This window comes from Eucalyptus grandis, chromosome 7, assembly GCF_016545825.1.
Source record: "Eucalyptus grandis isolate ANBG69807.140 chromosome 7, ASM1654582v1, whole genome shotgun sequence".
NCBI lineage: Eukaryota > Viridiplantae > Streptophyta > Magnoliopsida > Myrtales > Myrtaceae > Eucalyptus > Eucalyptus grandis.
Window position 1 is genome coordinate 27,859,125 of NC_052618.1, and position 17,499 is coordinate 27,876,623.

Below are 17,499 nucleotides of genomic sequence, written 5' to 3' on the forward strand. Positions count from 1 at the left end.
TTAGTCATTGAATTGAGGTGATCGCGTCGGATTAGATGAGGGCTCACCTCACCAATGGCTTAGCGAGAGCTCACTCTGCCCAGCGACGTCGAGGTAAGCTTTGCCACTAGTCGGTGAGATTGCCTCGCTTGTGACTGGCCCTCACCTGACGGCCGCCTCGGTGCCGGATCGACCAAAGGAGGAAGGAGGAAGGAGGAAAAAAAAAAAAAAAAAGGAAAAAGAAAAGAAAAATAAATTAAAACTACAAATAAAATAAAATAAAATATTATTAAGAAATTATCCACATTAACATTAGTCAGACAGCTAGTGCCTCTATTAGCATTGGCTGGCCAAATTTGACCGAGTGAATTGAATTGACACAATTACAAAATCTTTATAACTCAATTGGCTAAAATAATAAGTTTAAAACTTAATTGACACAATTGTGATAGGTTTATAATTCTTTTGATAATTCTCCCTAACTTTCTTTCTCTATTATATAAAACTTTTCGAGTTGGAGTGCAACAATTTAAATTAAATCAACAAAGTTTAGAAAGTTTCCTACAATGGATTTGTCATTTATGATGAAGGTTGCATATTCGATCGACAGTAAAATATGAATAAGAGTACAAAGAAAGTTGAAATAGCATAAGGTTACTCGATGTCCATTATTACTGGCACGATTTTCTCACATTCTCTCACCATGTTCATCAAGTTACAATCTTTTCGACTTCATTTTTCAATTTTATATACGCGGAGCATGGGTACCATTTATGTTTTATAAACAGACACAAAATTGCTCATGCGACGATAGTCCCAAAAGACAAGCTTTGACTTATGGCATCGTTTAAGTTTGGACAATACTCGAGGCGAGAATATCCAATTGACTTGGGCCAGGGGGGAAAACAGTCATGGAGGTGATTGAAAATTGGTGGTGACGGGATTTTAGGATTAATACCATATCAAATTTTCAATTGTGCTCATTGTGATAAAATATTTTAAATTTTTTTTGTATCACTAAAAATCCTAAATTTACCTATTATAACACAAATACTCCAAACTTTTTTTTTTGGTATAATAAAAAAACCCTGAACTTATACCTTATTATAAATAGAATTGAAATGGAGTGTGTACATGTCTAACATATATAAGTTTGAATTTTTTCATGAAAAAATGAAAGTTAGAGGCATTTGTGTCATAACTGGTAAGGTTAGGATTTGTGGTGACACATAAAAATATTTGGGGTTAATACAATGGGTATAGTTTAATTTTTTTCTTTTGGTATTTGCATACAATTTGTCTTTTTCTGTCATGTGGGCTGCTCCAAATGGGAAACACTCGCACGCCGTAGGCGCTGGCGTTTGGAACAACCCACTAAAGTCCCACCTCCTTAGAAAACTCCACCTTGTACCCCCACCGTACGACTTATAAAGACCAACTGTTGACATTGTGGTCATCTCCACTCGCTTTTTCTCCTTCATAAATAGGAGACCCTTGAGAGCCCTCCTCACGAATAAGGCATTTTCAGACTTCATCCCAGTCAAAACGGAGGCCTCTCGCTATCCTCTTTCTCCCTTCTGTCCGCATGCAAGTCTGTGCTCACTCGTTGAGCCATGGAGAGCTTGGAAATGGGTGTTGCGACAAGCCAAGAGAGAGTCGGAGCCCTCGCTAGCGCAGGGAGGCAGTTGATGGGCTTTTCCAAGAAAGTGACGGCAAAAGTGGTGGAGGTGGCCAAGAAGGTGATGAAGCTCGGGCAAGATGACCCGAGGCGAGTCGTTCATTCACTTAAAGTAGGATTTGCACTTTCCTTAGTGTCGCTGATCTATTACCTCCAGCCGCTCTACAACAGCTTCGGCATCAACGCAATGTGGGCGGTCATGACTGTGGTGGTCGTCTTCGAATTCTACGTTGGTAAGTTTATGGTAGACCCACAGTCAGATCTTCGTCGGATTTTACCGTATATGCATTCAGTTGTTTCCATTTACTAACTTAAAAAACAATTTCAGGGGCCACTCTAGGTAAAGGGTTGAATAGAGGATTAGCGACGTTGCTTGCCGGTGCACTTGGTGTTGGTGCTACTCACTTGGCGAGTCTCACAGGAAAAACCGGCGAGCCCATAATGCTTGGTTTCTTCGTCTTTCTTCAAGGTAAAGTTATTGCAATATTAAAAGGAGAAATTAGAAAAGCACTCAAGAATTGAAGAATAACGGGGTTTGACTTGATTGAGCTGAATTGGTGACTGACATAATGTTGCAAATGCAGCCGCCGGCACGACGTTCGTGAGGTTCTTCCCCCGAATCAAGGCGAAATACGACTACGGATGCTGATATTCATACTAACGTTCGCGTTGGTGTCGGTGTCAGGTTTTCGGGAAGACAAGATAGTGGAGTTTGCGCACAAGCGGCTCTCCACCGTCGTCATCGGTGGCAGCGCTTGCCTCATCATCTCGATCATCGTGTGTCCCGTCTGGGCCGGCGAAGACCTCCACCTGCTCATCGCTTCCAACATGGAAAAGCTTGCCAACTTCTTGGAAGGTACACACAAATCAATCTACAAAATTTTCCAAAAAAAAAAAACGTAGGAAGGAGAATGCGAAAGAAAATTCACCAAACCCTAAAAACAATGTCAAAAGAGATAAAACCTATTGTAATTATAGGAAAAAAAGATTGAATGCAACAATTTTTTTTTTTTTCCGTAGGATTTGAGGTTGAATATTTGGGAGAATCAGAAGATGGTGACTCGAATCGAGACAAGTCGCTTTTCAAGAATACAAAAGTGTTCTTGGAACGAAAAGCAAAGAAGAATCTTTGGTGAGTACAAGTTCTTTGTTTTTTCCTCTAATCTCTAGTTGACACTTATGCATGTGAATTGTCACTTACTATATTCACATGATAATGACACATGATTATGTCAGGCAAATTTTGCAAGTTGGGAACCATGTCACGGCCCGTTTGGCTTTCGTCATCCGTGGAAGCAATACCTAAAAGTTGGAGCTTCGATTCGTCAGTGCGCCTATAGGATTGAAGCCCTTGAGGGCTACCTCACCACTAAATTCAAGTAAGTTAGATGCTTGAGTGCATTAACTATAAGGGACTATTTGGGTGCACCGACCAATAAAGTTTATATATATTTTTAGATCATATGAGTTTCACTCGAATCCGTCTTATTCAATGATAGATGTGAATTAGGCTCACATTAAATGCATGGAACTAAGAATTTTTCATAATACTAGAGAATGTTTAACATTACATAATTTAAACATGGTAAAATCATGTGCGTTGCTAGAAATTCTCTTTTTGTAACGTAATCACTCACTCTCGTCATTTTTAGGCGCCACCACAAGTTCAAACCAGACTCAAGGAGTTCTGCGCAGAGATGGCCATGGAAGCCGCCGAAGCTTTGAGGCAACTCTCATCTTCCCTCAAGACGATGGCTACGCCGTCCTCCGCGATTCCCCACCTTGAGAAGTCCCGAACTGCCGCGAAAGCCCTCAAGTCGCTGCTCAAGACAACCTCCTGGAAGGATGCGACCGACCTCCTCGCCGTCGTCCACGCCACCACCGTCACCTCGCTCCTCATTGACATCACTGACTGCACGGACAAGATTGCAGAGTCTGTCAACGAGCTTGCCTCCCTTACCGGCTTCAAGACTGCAGAGAAGGCGAAGAAGCATCTCAAGTGCGATGAAGTCGTGCTGACTGTAACTGCACCTGAGGTGACAGTCTCGTCGGAAAATGGGAGTCCTCTGGTCAAATCGCCTCCAGCGCCGGTGTTGTAGATATGTAGGCATCGTATGTACGAACGACAACGTACATAATACCTGGACTTTATGGATATTTGGGAAAGTTCAGGTATAATGGAGGAGTTTTATGAGAATAATTACGACCAACGAGGAGCTTGACGAGAACGTTGCTAAAATTTTCATATTAGCTTTCATTCTGTCTGTACTTCATAAAATGATATGGTCGGGCACGTTTTCTATCTTTCTTTTAATTGTCCATCCAAATTATGGTAGTATCAGCAGATATTTTACTTATGAAGTGGCAATGTATATGAAAATTAAAACTTAACAATTTTTTTTGGGTTGATTAAACTTCACTTTCTAGCTTGCACATCCCGAAATCATGTCAAGAATCTCATGCATAGTTTCAATCAGTGCAACCAACCAAGTTGTAATTTTTAAAGTATCAACATAATTCTGAATATTCATTAAAAGACGTATCATGGTATCTCCGAATTAACTTGAATAATACTTTTGTATTTTACTCATGATTAGCCATGGGTGCACTGGTCACGGTATTACCGGCACATGCTAAATTTAGACTAGTATAAGCCATAGCATACATAGTACTACCAGCAATACGGGGTTGAGGACCACCAGAAATTGGATTTATCTCATTTATCAGTTTGCATTTGCGATGTAGGCCAGGAGACTGGTAACAGTCTTTACATTTTCCATATCAAAACACTCCAAAAAGGTTCTTGTCATCCAAGTATATAGAGCAAGGTGGCGGACGTCTGTTGAAGATCCTTTATCGAGCACGGTGCTCTCGCTGGCGTATCTCATACAATCTCTACCGTCGATGCATAAGGGATGCCTTAGCGACTGAGATTGGCCAAGATACAAAGAAATGTACAGTATGTGCGGGATAGAGGATCGATCAACGGCATCCCACTCAAGCACCAAACCAGTTGTGCACGCGGCATGTTGCCCTTCGAACCCCTCGAGTACTAGATACAAGTGACACGGCCGCAGATGTAGCATGATCCAAGACCGTCCATGATGTGGCCGTGTCATGCACAAGGGCCTTGCTTGTGGGCAGCCCTAATCGATCCAAGCATGATTTGTCAATCATGCGTGATCGGTCTATGCGTGATGCAAGCAAAGGCCCGTGCACGGCCAGTGACCGACTCATGATCAACGTTCGGCCAGCCCCCGTTCAAACTGCGGTTGTTCAACTACTTTGTGTTAGGCGGCCATGCTGACCCTGATCTTGCTTCTTACCTGCGCCCATGGGTATTTCCAAGGCATAGAGCCCTTGAGTGGCATGATATGTAGACTTGACATCATTCAAACTCCACCGTTGGATCGGAGGGATGATCAACAGCTGGGAAAATACTTGAACTTATATAAATAGAGGTTCCTCCCCTCATTAAGCTCAGCTTGTTCATAGTGAATACACTTGCCCCTTTGTGTCTACGATCCCTGTGAACGTGCATGTGCGTATAAGGCTGACTTGGGATCGTAAATCCTAACGCCACATGGGTGATTGATCAATTGGAAACGACCGACCCATGACACAAGTCTCATCTTCACGTCGGATGAACTTCACGGTGTGATTGCAATCCAACTCGAGATTAATAAAGCACAAATTCGAGTCACAAAATTAAAACAATAAAAGAAAAAACATGACGGACTGTGATCTAAGCTACATGTGACTGATAGCGAAGAAAGATCTAGAAACTGTTTGACTATATCGGCCAATTGCACTAGAAAAACTTTATCAATCCAAATGCTTAGAGAATTCAATTCAGTCAAATTTATCATTGATTCGACAAAGAAGATTTTTTCAAACAGCACGAACGAAGCATTCTTTACCACTATAAAAGATAATCGAAGACAGCTTTTCTCGTAAATCGTCTTATGTCCAGAGAATATTCGATGTTATTCTGATAACTTGCTTCTTGAAAACCCTATAAAATATAGTATCAGCATGATCATGGTCACACAATTATCTATGTCCTAGATTGATAGTTTGTGCCTTGTGCATCAATCGAGAATGCAGATCTACGTAGTGTTCCTGAAATTTCCAGAGTGTCTCTCATGTTTTAGTAGATAAATAGCTCGACAATTCAAGTTTGGATGACCGCATAGAACCATAATAAGTTCATTCTCTTATATGTTCATTAAGTGGCAAAAGCACCACCAAAAAGCCGCCTGATGAACTCCCGAGAGTTCTTTTGTCATGAACACTTCAGCCACGGCCATTGGATAGAGCTGATTAATTTGACAAAGAATCTCTCCTTTCTAGCAATTGTTGTTAAAAATAAGTTGACGAATTGTGAACATGCACGAAGAATTCTTCATTCTTCTGCAGCAAGTCCACCAGCACCGCACAAAATGAAACATGAGTAAGTGGTGAACACAGAAAGCAAATCAACAAAGGGAGAACTTGGTGGGACTCTGAGTTGTTTCCCACCACACAAATCTTCCTCACGATGTCCTTGATGGTGATATTAACCTTTTTAATTTGTCTGGTGCTCCCGAGAATGTAGAACTCGACAACACCTTTTGAAAAGATAAATCGCACAAAGCATATATCACTTTTATAAACTACACTACTTATCGACGGTAGTTGTAGAGTCCTACCGAATACATTAATTAATCCAGAAATTTTCTGTGGTTCCATCTTCTGTGCGCTTATCAAGAATATTTTTTTTTCGTTTTCTTTTGGCTGCGGAAGGACGGCATTACATGATAACTTTGTATTTTCTCTCTCTTTTCAACATACCCATGATAAAGTCCCTAGGGTTTCAAAAAACATTAGGCTATGCCATTGTCATCCCTTTTGGAGTGCCTTAATTTAAAAGAAAAAAAAAATCAAAAGAAAACTAGAAAGAAAGAATGAATATCGACGCTATATCAACGAAATGCATCTTGATTCTTGACTACTACCACAACCATTACGACCGCGTAGGCCGCCTGCTCAATTACTTCTCAAATTTCTAGCCTTCTTTATAGAACAGAATAGAGCAACTGCAAAAAAAGATAAAAGGAAAAAAATAGAAGCACAAGCAAATTGCATGGTGGCCAGCTGTAGATCATCATTCTTATCGCACCACTTTGACACAAAGTTGTTTTTACCGGCAACAAACGTAAGTATGAACATAAAAGAAAAAGTGGGAGGTGAAGTCTCCTGGTCTGGGAAATTATTCCATCCTCAGATCTTGACATACAAGGCATAGCCATCAGTGGATTTACAACATGCAACTAAGAAGCAAAATATTAAAATATAGATTCAGATCAAAGTTCCACTTTAATATCATTTTCTTGTTAGTGGGGCGCTCGTGTTTTGGTGTAAAGGAGAAGGTAATATTCTTGGATCAAGCAAAAAGAAACTATTTAAATATAGAAAACAAAGGAGAGTACAAGTTGGATACTGCTGTTGACATTGTTAAGTGCTGACACTGCAGAATTAAAGTAAAAGTTCATGGATTAATAAAACATTAAAAAAGGATGAACAAGACTTGACGAAGTTCTGATGTCGACAAAGTCTAAAGAACTCATCATCTCTCACATGCTAATTGCAATAAAAGTTTCCAGATAATTCAGAAAATTATAGAAAACACTCTTTACAAGTGAAAATCAAATGATAGTCAATTTAGAGTCCTGAAAAGCACGTGATTGATCACCACTCGAGTTTGGCTTCCTGAAGTTGATATTGCTAGCATATATATCATTTTGATTTTGATCGTTCAACTTACATTAAACCACTTGAATTTATTCGATGCTTAATGAGCTAGTTAGATTAATAACTATGTAACCTTTATTTTGTGCCAACACATGCACAAAAGTTTGAATCAGTCTAGAAGAATTATACTTGTGAATTTGCAATCTAAAAATTGATTATGCTTTTGTTGTAAGTAAGCTTACCTCTTTTCATCTGAAATAATAAATTAAAGAAAAATTATGTTAGCCAACTTTGCATGCTCGCGACGTGCAACTTGTGTGTCGAAATTTAGTATTTTTTTTTCTAGATTCATGGTATGACCAGTATTTGTTATGTTTGTAGAGAATTAGGTCATTAGAATTTACTAAAGGGGTTGAATGTGCCATCCATTTAAAAATACAAGGTGCAGTTATGCCATCCAATTTAGAAAAGCAAATTGAACATCTCAATTCAATCTCTAAATAGAGAAGATTTTGAATTCCAATTGAAAACCGAAAGAAGGGGAGATTATAAATGTTTGGGGGTATTCCCAAACCTCGAAGCTTGAGAGATAAATCAAATACTAGTGACCATGATTTTATTTATAAGAAATTTATAGTCATTGTTAAAATATGTCTTGAGTTTGAGTCCGATGTGAAATTCCGACTATTCCGAATTGAATATGTTGCGAACGTTTGAAATTGAGCAAAGAAGACCCAAAGATCAACTTCCCAAAATTCGAATTTGCGTTGGAGAATTTGGTTGCTAAAATAGGAAAGTCCAACTTTCACTTGGATTTGGATTTTGTTTAAAACATACAGAGATATGTTTTGGATAAAATCATTTAAGATAGGAAACAAAATCCTATGAGAAGTCGGTAAAAGAATAAGGGTTTCACTTATATATATAGACTTGTAGCCGTGGGTGGTAGGGGGTTGATCATGAAGAATTGGTCTTGAAGTGCCATCTTGTCGTCGAGTGCTTTGGAGGGATTTTCTTTGTCGTTATTGTTCGTGAATTACATCCAAGAAAGATTTAGTGTTCAAGTCAATTAAATCTTGTAGTAAGATTTACGTGTAATTCCATCGTGAGATTGAGAGAGTATTTCTTGAGGAATTTCGAGGAATTTTGAGGCTAAACACTACGTGCGTTATTGGATGTAATTAGGCTTGGAAAACACTAAGAGAGTGTTTGAGTGACTCGAGTGTGTAATCTTCTTATATTGCTTGATCTATAGTGAAATTCATCGATGCTCTTCCCGTGGACGTAGGTCTCTACGACCAAACCAAGTAAATCCGATGTTCGATTTATTTTCTTTTTTTGTTTATATTATTGTTTAATCACTTGCCTTATCGCAACAATTGGTATTAGAGCTAGACTTGGCTAAGTTGAAGCAAATCGATGGCGATTGAAGAAGTAAAAGTGAGAATCAACAATTTTGATGAGAAGGATTTTCGTTTCTGGAAGATGCAGATTGAGGATTATCTTTACCAGATGAAACTATACTTGCCCTTATATAGGGAGAAACTAGAGTCGATGAAGCAAGTTGATTGAGATTTGCTGGATAGATGAGCTATGGGTGTTATTCGGTTGATGTTGGCTCGTAATGTCACGTTTAACATCTTGAAGGAAAAGACCATTGCTGATTTGATGCAAGCCTTGTCGGATATGTACGATAAGCCCTCCGCGATGTCTGTTTAATTTGAAGATGAGCGAAGGTGTGTCGGTTGCATATCATATTAATGAATTCAATGTGATTATTAGTCAATTGAGTTCAGTTGAGATTGACTTTAAAGATGAGGTACGTGCTTTAATTCTATTATCCTCATTGCCTGATAATTGGAATGCTACATTCGTCGTTAATAATTCCTATGGATCAACAAGTTTGATATTTGATGGGGTTCGAGATTTGATTTTGAGTGAGGACATCTGTAGAAGAGAACTCAGAATCAAATTTGGTGAACCTGTATATGTTGCTTTAGTAGGTGAAAATAGATGAAGATTTAGAACACGTGTTAGTAAAAGTAGTACTAATATAAACAGGCATAGTCAGTCTAGGACTAGTGATCTTGTCTACTGGAGCTGTGGCAAGAGAGGACATCTTAGAAGGAATTGCTGTAAGCTGAAGAATGAGAATGGTAAGGGAATTATAATTGATTCTACAGATAATATTGCAGCTGTAACATATAATACCAATTATGTCTTGCCTGTCACTAATAATTTATCGTTTGATGGATGGATTATGGATTTTGGTTGTTCTTTTTATGTCACACCAAATAGAAACTGGTTTATTACTTATCAGTGCATGGATGATAGTAAAGTACAGTTGGGAAACAACATTGAATGCGATGTCATCGATGTTGGTAATGTTAGAATCAGAATGCATGATAGTATTGTGAGGACATTGACTGGAGTAAGGCATGTTCCAGAGTTGAAAAAGAACTTAATTTCTTTGAGTGCCCTGGATTTAGTTGGGTATTGATATATTTCAGAATGTGGTATTCTGAAAATTGTTCAAGGTGCTTTGATAATAATGAAAGGAATCAAGCACAATAGTGTCACGCCCAAGAGGTTCCAAAGTGCAAAAGGACGTGACAATGCCGCGGTGGACCTCCCGTGCTCACTCGACTTCCCCACTAGTCTCCTTCCAGACGCCAAGTTCTAGAAGTTTCTAGCTTTATTTATGTCGGTAGACGGTAGTTAACATTAGTGTCAGTAGTTGAGGTGGTGCGATCTCGCCCGCCGGATAAAAGTTAGATCAACGGATGTAATCCGAGGGCCTCGAGTATAAGAAGGGGTGTCCCCCCCCTCATTTGTATCATCCAACATTTCAGGAATACAAAGGTCTTTTCTTTCTAGAGTTCCTCTCTCTAGAAGCTTTCTCTCTCTACGATTCGGGTGTGCGAGCGAGTTGTGCATTCGATTGAGCAAGACTTGGCTTGGGTGATCCAAAATAGCCCGAGTCGCCGCACGGTCACAATCCCAATCGATCGACCCGTGACAATAGCTTGTATGAGCTTCAAGGTGAGATAGTGACAAATTTCACTGTGGAGATGTTGGACGCATCTGTTCGAGAGTCTGAATTGTGGCATATGCGTTTGGGGCACATTGGCGAGAGAAGCCTGAAGGTTTTAAGTGAAAGAAATCTGCCATGTGGTTATGTTTCTAACGAGCTGAATGTATGCAGGTGCTGTGATTTAGATCAACGGCGGAAAGTGCAGTTTAGTACAACTGTCAAAGAAACCATGGAAATTGCAGAGTTAATTTACTTGAATGTTCGCAGGTTGTCGCAGTTTTCGTCGAGGAAAAGTGCTAGATATATGTTAATAGTTGTTAATGGCTACTTGATGAAGATGTGAGTATTTGTGCTTAGGCACCAGTTTGATGCTATTGTTAGGATCAAGCAAGCAGTTGATAGCTTTGATAAAAAAAAAAAAGAGACTAGTAAGATGATCAAGCAGGTGCGGACTGACAGTAGCATGGAGTTTTACTCAAAGTTGTTAAACAAATTCTACATGAAGGAAGGTATAGTAAAACACCGCACTAATGCTGATGAACCACAATAAATTGCGGAATTGATGAGCAAAACATTGCTAGAGACAGCCCATAAAATGCTCTCTAATGCTGGTATGGCTAGGAGATTCTTAGCGGACCCGCTAAGTACAGCATACTACCTGATGAATAGATCCCCATCGACTACGATTGAATATCAGACTCTCGAAGAAGTGGTCGGTAATGTTGCTAATTATTCTGTTCTTAGAATATTTGGTTGCCCATGTGATGTTTGAGCGAGTGATGGTAAGCTCGATGGAAGGGTAAGAAAGTGCATATTCCTAGGCTATGCACGAGATGAGAGTGGTTATCGGTTGTGGTGCTCGGAGTTAAATTCACCTATTATTAGTAGAGAATTTACGTGTGACGAGTCTCCAGTACTTCTGGCTAGAAGTGATTATAGCAGTGTTCAAATGGATCTGAATGATGTTAAGCTTGAGGTGGAGTTGTGACCAGAAACTCCTGAGGTAGCGAGTACGAGTATTAGCAAAAGTAATGGACACAGATGGTGCTTGTAGTGAGGTGGAGCCTATAGAGCCAATGGTTGTTGTAACTGCTGAAATTAACAAGGTATGTATTCGATCTCCTGATAGATATTGATGCAACAATGGTTTTGCTTTATCTGCGGTTGAGGAGGTTGCATCGGAAAATCCTTGTAGAGTAGTTAAAGGTGCATGTGGAGTTGGTATTCGATGAGATCCTTGGTTATGGCAAAGTTCAAGCGAGGCTTAGACTTGGATAATATCGTGGCGGTTGAGCCAATGCGGAGCTATGGGAAAGTAGTGGCGAGTTTGAATTTTTGTGAAGCGCGACTTGGCTCAAACGTCGAGCCAAAGTGAAGATTGTTAAAATATGTCTGAAGTTTGAGTCTAATATGAAATTCCGAATATTCCGAATTGGATATGTTGCAGACATTGGAAATTGAGCAAAGAAGATTCGAAGATCAACTTCCCAAAATTCAAATCTGCGTTGGAGAATTTGACCGGTAAAATAGGAAAGTCCAACTTTCACTTGGATTTGAATTTTGTTTAAAACATACAGAGATATGTTTTGGATAAAATCGTTTAAGATAGGAAACAAAATCCTATGAGAAGTCGGCAAAAGAACAAGGGTTTCACTTATATATATATATATATATACCGTGGGTGGTAAGAGGTTGATCATGAAGAATTGGTCTTGAAACACCGTCTCATCGTCGAGTGATTGGGAGGAATTTTCTTTGTCGTTCTTGTCCGTGAATTACATCCAAGAAAGATTTAGTGTTCAAGCCAATTAAATCTTGTAGTAAAATTTGCGTGTAATTCATTCGTGAGATTGAGAGGTTATTTCTTGAGAAATTTCGAGGAATTTCGGGCGAGACATTGCATGTGTTGTTGGATATAATTGGGGCTTGGGAGACATCAAGAGAGTGTTTGAGTGACTTAAGTATGTATCTCCTTGTATCGCTAGATCTATGGTGAATTCATCGCTGCTTTCCCGTGGACGTAGGTCTTGACGATCGAACCACGTAAATTCGGTGTCCGATTTATTTTTTTTCTTCTATCTATATTATTATTTGATCGCTCGCCTTATTGCAACAGCCATAATGAAATATGGAGAATGTATGAGATTTAGGGTTTATGTGGAGAACAGTCTTAACCATTGTTGTCTATTGGTTGAGGCATGGTTCATTGGATAAAATCCCTCGAATAGGAGAAGCCCATAAAGCTGCAACGAGACCGGACACATTATGTGAAAGAATGAGTTGAGTTGGACTACTAAAGGCGCATATGATAACCGTTCTAAATTTGTTCCAAAACTATTTTTTGTTTTGTTTTAGAATTATTTTTGGAATAGAAATCCGTTTGGTATCATAATTTTATTCTTTTATTTTTAGAACAAATTTTTAGTCAAGAAATATATTTGGAATAAAAATAAGAAGTATTTTTTTATTTCTTTATTTCTAAAACAAAAATGAGAAATAAGAATTCTTATTATCGCTCATCCTTACTACTAGCCGGCCTACCCACCCACTGCTGCCACAAGCCATTGCTAGTCACCACCGACTACCCCACGTTGTCTATCACCACCTAGGAGGGAGAAATTTTGTGTTGTTATCAAACAAATTTATATTCTAGGAATATAAATTTTGTGTCATTATTAAATGTGCGTTTTTGCTCAGAAACTCATCCAAGAATAGAAATATGAAAATCTATTTCTGTTTCAGAAATAAATTTCTGATCAGAATGGTTATCATTCGCGTCTTAAAATTTGTCTATCACCTTCTCTTGTTGTTTGAAAGAAAGGAAGAAGCAAACTCATTCTCACTTTGCATTCAATTAGTCCAAGCTTCTCTGGCCAAAAGTTGATTGCATTGGTTTGGTTTTAGGGAAATGAAAAGCCATTTTTGCAAATGTCTTTTACTCCATGTGCATTTAATGATAACAAATAGTGTTTTGATAATTTATTTTTTGTGTATTTTTGGTTAAGTAATTTTGAAAGAAATAATTAAAAGAAAAAAAAAGAGATTGAAGCAACAAGAGTTGGAACTGGAAGCTTTACAAAGAAGAAGCAACAAAAGTAAGTTTCAAGTGAGGGCTGTCGTGAGCCCAATCTAGAGCTTTGAGGTTGCACGACCTAGGTGCAGTGAGTGGGGGAAAGAAACTTCTTTTATAAAAAAATACTATCACTGGAAAAAGTTGAATAGATTAAAAACATCACATCACATCGTCTACTTCTTTTTTTTTGGGTACCCAGGGAACCTCTGTGCGCCGCTTCGCGGTGGAGTAAACCCTGGAGGAGCAGTAGAGTCATCACCACCCTTGCTGCCCCGGGTAAGTCGTGGGTTCCTTTCTCGCAAGGCAGACGGCGCAGGGATTCGAACTCAGGACCTCTCCCGAAAGGAACTTGTGCTCAACCACTACGCCGCCACCACATCGTCTACTTCTTTTGTAAGATTTTTGGAATTGTTGTCAACTCTAAAAGCTTAAGTCATTAGATGGAAGCATGTTTCATATTTAAATACTTTTTTACTCCGCCTTGCGAGTAGTTTGTGTTGGAAAAATATGGCTTCGAATCAATAGAGTAATCAAGTTAGACTTTGAGGCATAATATTGTTGGAGAAAACTTCCTTGAGTGTTTTGAAGTTGACAAAACGTTTCGATCAGTCTAGTCTGAAGACTTGCATACTCTTTCATCAAAGTCTGAGGACCTTCGGACTGCCAAACTCAAGACCCAAAGTCTATCCTCATTGACAATTTCTAGATCGTCGAATAAGGCTTATCTAGAACTGAATGTTTCATTAAGCATTTGATTCTATCGACTGGAGAAGATCTCTTGGCTGTATACAGCTGTCGGAATCCATTATTCAAATTGAGATTGATTCAGGGATTTTGGATCTGTTCATTGGCGAAGTATACTTGGAAGGTTCTACTTATGGAAACCTAGATCCTGATTGTATGGGCGAGCATGATTGGTGGGCTATCGTCATATTCCTTAAATAGCTCGAAATCTTCCTAATTGATTCTGTCCAACGGGTAGATTGGAAGAATTTCTTTGGTAAGTGCCAATAGGTGTGATGGCATGAAGAAGTATATAAGGAAGACATTCCAGTTGTTTGAGTGTGCGCGATAGAAGAATTCCAAAGTTTGAAGCTCCTTGTTCTTAGTCAATTAAATTGTTGAGCCAAATCTTGTATTCAAAAGAGAGTTTGAGTCTTTGTGAGACCTTGAGGAAGTGTAGCAGAATCTCTACACTGTGGAATCAAGGAAGAGTTTTACTGTAACAACTCTTTTGATTAATAGTGAAATTCAGCCAGTGAGCTATCAGTGCGGAAGAGTGGACATAGGCTTGGATTAAGCCGAACCACTATAAACTCTGTGTTCTTATTCTCTTCTCTACGCTCTTTCACTTTGATCGTAATTCATTTAGTCTGCAAGAGTCTAACTTCATTTTCATCATCTATTGTTGATTAGTGTTGAACACTTATCTCGGAAATTTGTTTTTACACTTATTCACCCCCCCTCTAGGTGCTCATACTAGCTTTTACAAATATCTTTTTTGAAGAATTTATTTGCCTCACAAAATTGCTAATGGTCACCGGCAAATATCTTCTAGGATAAAATAAAGTCTCAAAATGAAAATACATGATAGCAATTTTAGTATTTCTCCATGATCTCTCTAGGAAACAATTGATAATATGGTTGTAGTTTTGGAAATAAGACTTGAAATGATCTCATATTCGTTCATATAGAATAATGACATATACAAATCGATTTTAAAGAACATAGACAACTCTTTGTGAAAAATTGCAAAGTGAACAAATGTATCATTTTGAAAGAAATTGCAAAATGAACAAAAGTGTCCATTTAGAAGAAGTTGAAAAATGAACAAATGCAATCCTTTGAGAAATGTTACAAACTGAACAAGTATTATTTCCAAAAGTTGTCTTAAAAGACACAAATATAAAAATTCAGAATAATAAACTAATTTTCATAAATTTTAAAAATTATCAATAAACAAAAACAACCTTTGACCTAATAAAAGTTAGTAAGATAACTGTATAGAATAAAATAAAAAAAATAAAGGGGTTAGTGCTAGTTAAACCGTGGGCGTGCAAGCGTGCAAAGTTCTAAGTGTGTCTAATGATCGTGCCAAAATCGTGTGCATGTGAGTATGGTGGGGTCTAACTTGCACCCAATCTTTTCTTTAGATACACTAAAGAAGTTCCATACTTATTAACTGGCCCACCTCCTCCCATTTTTTCTATGTGAGATAAGGAAACATACACTTAGTTTGTTTTACAAACAAACTTCCAACAATCTCTCACTTTGTTTGTAAAACAAAGTAAAATCATATAGCAAAAATTTCAGTACGATTAACATATATACACAAAAGTCTCTTTCAAGTTAAACCTTTTCTTAATATAAGTATCTCAAAACTCTATCAAAGTGACAAGTAGCTCGGCTTTAAACTTATACTTTTAAATGATAGAATTGGACATACTACACATATACTAACCTTTTGTTTTAGTAAGAAGTTCTATATTATTTCGCATTATTACGGCTGTTGGTGAAATCTCAGTGAAAGTGTTTTGAAGTTGACAAAATGTTTCCATCAGTCTAGTCTGAAGGTCTGCAGACTCTGTTAGTCAAAGTCTCGAAGACTTCCGGACAGCCGACTCAAGACTCAAAGTCTATCCTCATTGACAGTCTCTAATCCGTTGAAGAAAGGTTATCCGAACTGGATGTTTTGTTCAAGATTTAACCTTATCATCTGGAGAAGATCTCGTGGCTGGAGAAGACGTATCGTAATCCTTTGATTGATCAAGTTTGATTCAATGACTGAAGATTCGATGATTGTCTAAATATTATTGGAAGGTTCTACTTATGGAAACCGAGATCCCGATTGTATGGGCGAACATGATTGATGGGCTATCAACACGTTCCTTTAATAGCTCGAACAATCTTCCTAATTGATTCCGTCCAACGGGTAGATTGGAGGAATTCCTTTGGTAAGTGCCAACGGGTATGATGGCATAAATGAGTATATAAGGAAGATGTTCTTAGTTGTTCGAGGTGTGCGCGATAGAAGAATTCCAAAGTCTGAAGCTCCTATTTGTTTAGATAAATCCTTTGAGCGAATACTTGTATACAAAAGAGAGTCTATATTTGTGAGAGACCTTGAGGAGGTGTGGTAGAACATCTACACTTTGTGGAATCAAGGCAAAGTTGTGCTATAACTTCTCTTTTGATCATAGTGAAATCCAGCCGGTGGGTTGTCGGTGCGGAAGAGTGGACGTAGGCTTGGAATAAGCCGAACCATTATAAATCCTGTGTTCAATTTTCTCTTCCTTACTCTCTCTACCTCGATCATATTTCAATTTGTTAAGAATTTCTTCTGTATTTGGGACAAATTGTTTGTGCGCCTATTCACCCCCCCTCTAGGTGTTTATACTAGCAATATCAATTGGTATCAGAGCCTGTGTACTTACTTTATTTGAAGTGTTTTACTTCATAGTAAAAGATCCATGGCTAGTATGCTAGCACCAGGGCTGATGGAAGGACAAAGCAATACCAGACCACCCTACTTTGATGGAAAGGATTACAACATCGGAAGAACAAGATGAAAGCTTTCCTACGATCAAAGGATCCTCTGGAATGGGACGTTGTAGAAAAAGGAATTACTCCTACCACTTTGCATCGCCTCGAAAGAGGAAAAGAAACGAAGAAACCAGCGGAATGTCTCAGGAAGAAATAACCAAGAGACAAACACTCGATGCAAAAGCAATTTACTCCTTATATTGTGCTTTATCACCAACTGAGTATAATAGAATATCTTCTTGTGGTACAGCAAAAGAAGTTTGGGACAGATTGCATATCACCTATGAAGGAACAGATCGAGTGAAGGAAACAAGAATCAACATTCTTCTTGGTCAATACGAAGCCTTCGAATGAAACCCGGAGAATCAATATCGACATGTTTAGTCGTTTTACAGATATTGTGAATGGTCTTGAAAATCAAGGTCAACCAACTTCTGATCCCATGAAGGTAAACAAGCT

The 17,499-nt window shown here is 38.5% G+C and overlaps 1 pseudogene; it reads left to right on the top strand.

The window, feature by feature from the left end:
- Window positions 1–1,592: 1,592 nt before the first annotated feature.
- Window positions 1,593–3,756, top strand: LOC120296026 (annotated as a pseudogene).
- Window positions 3,757–17,499: the final 13,743 nt, after the last annotated feature.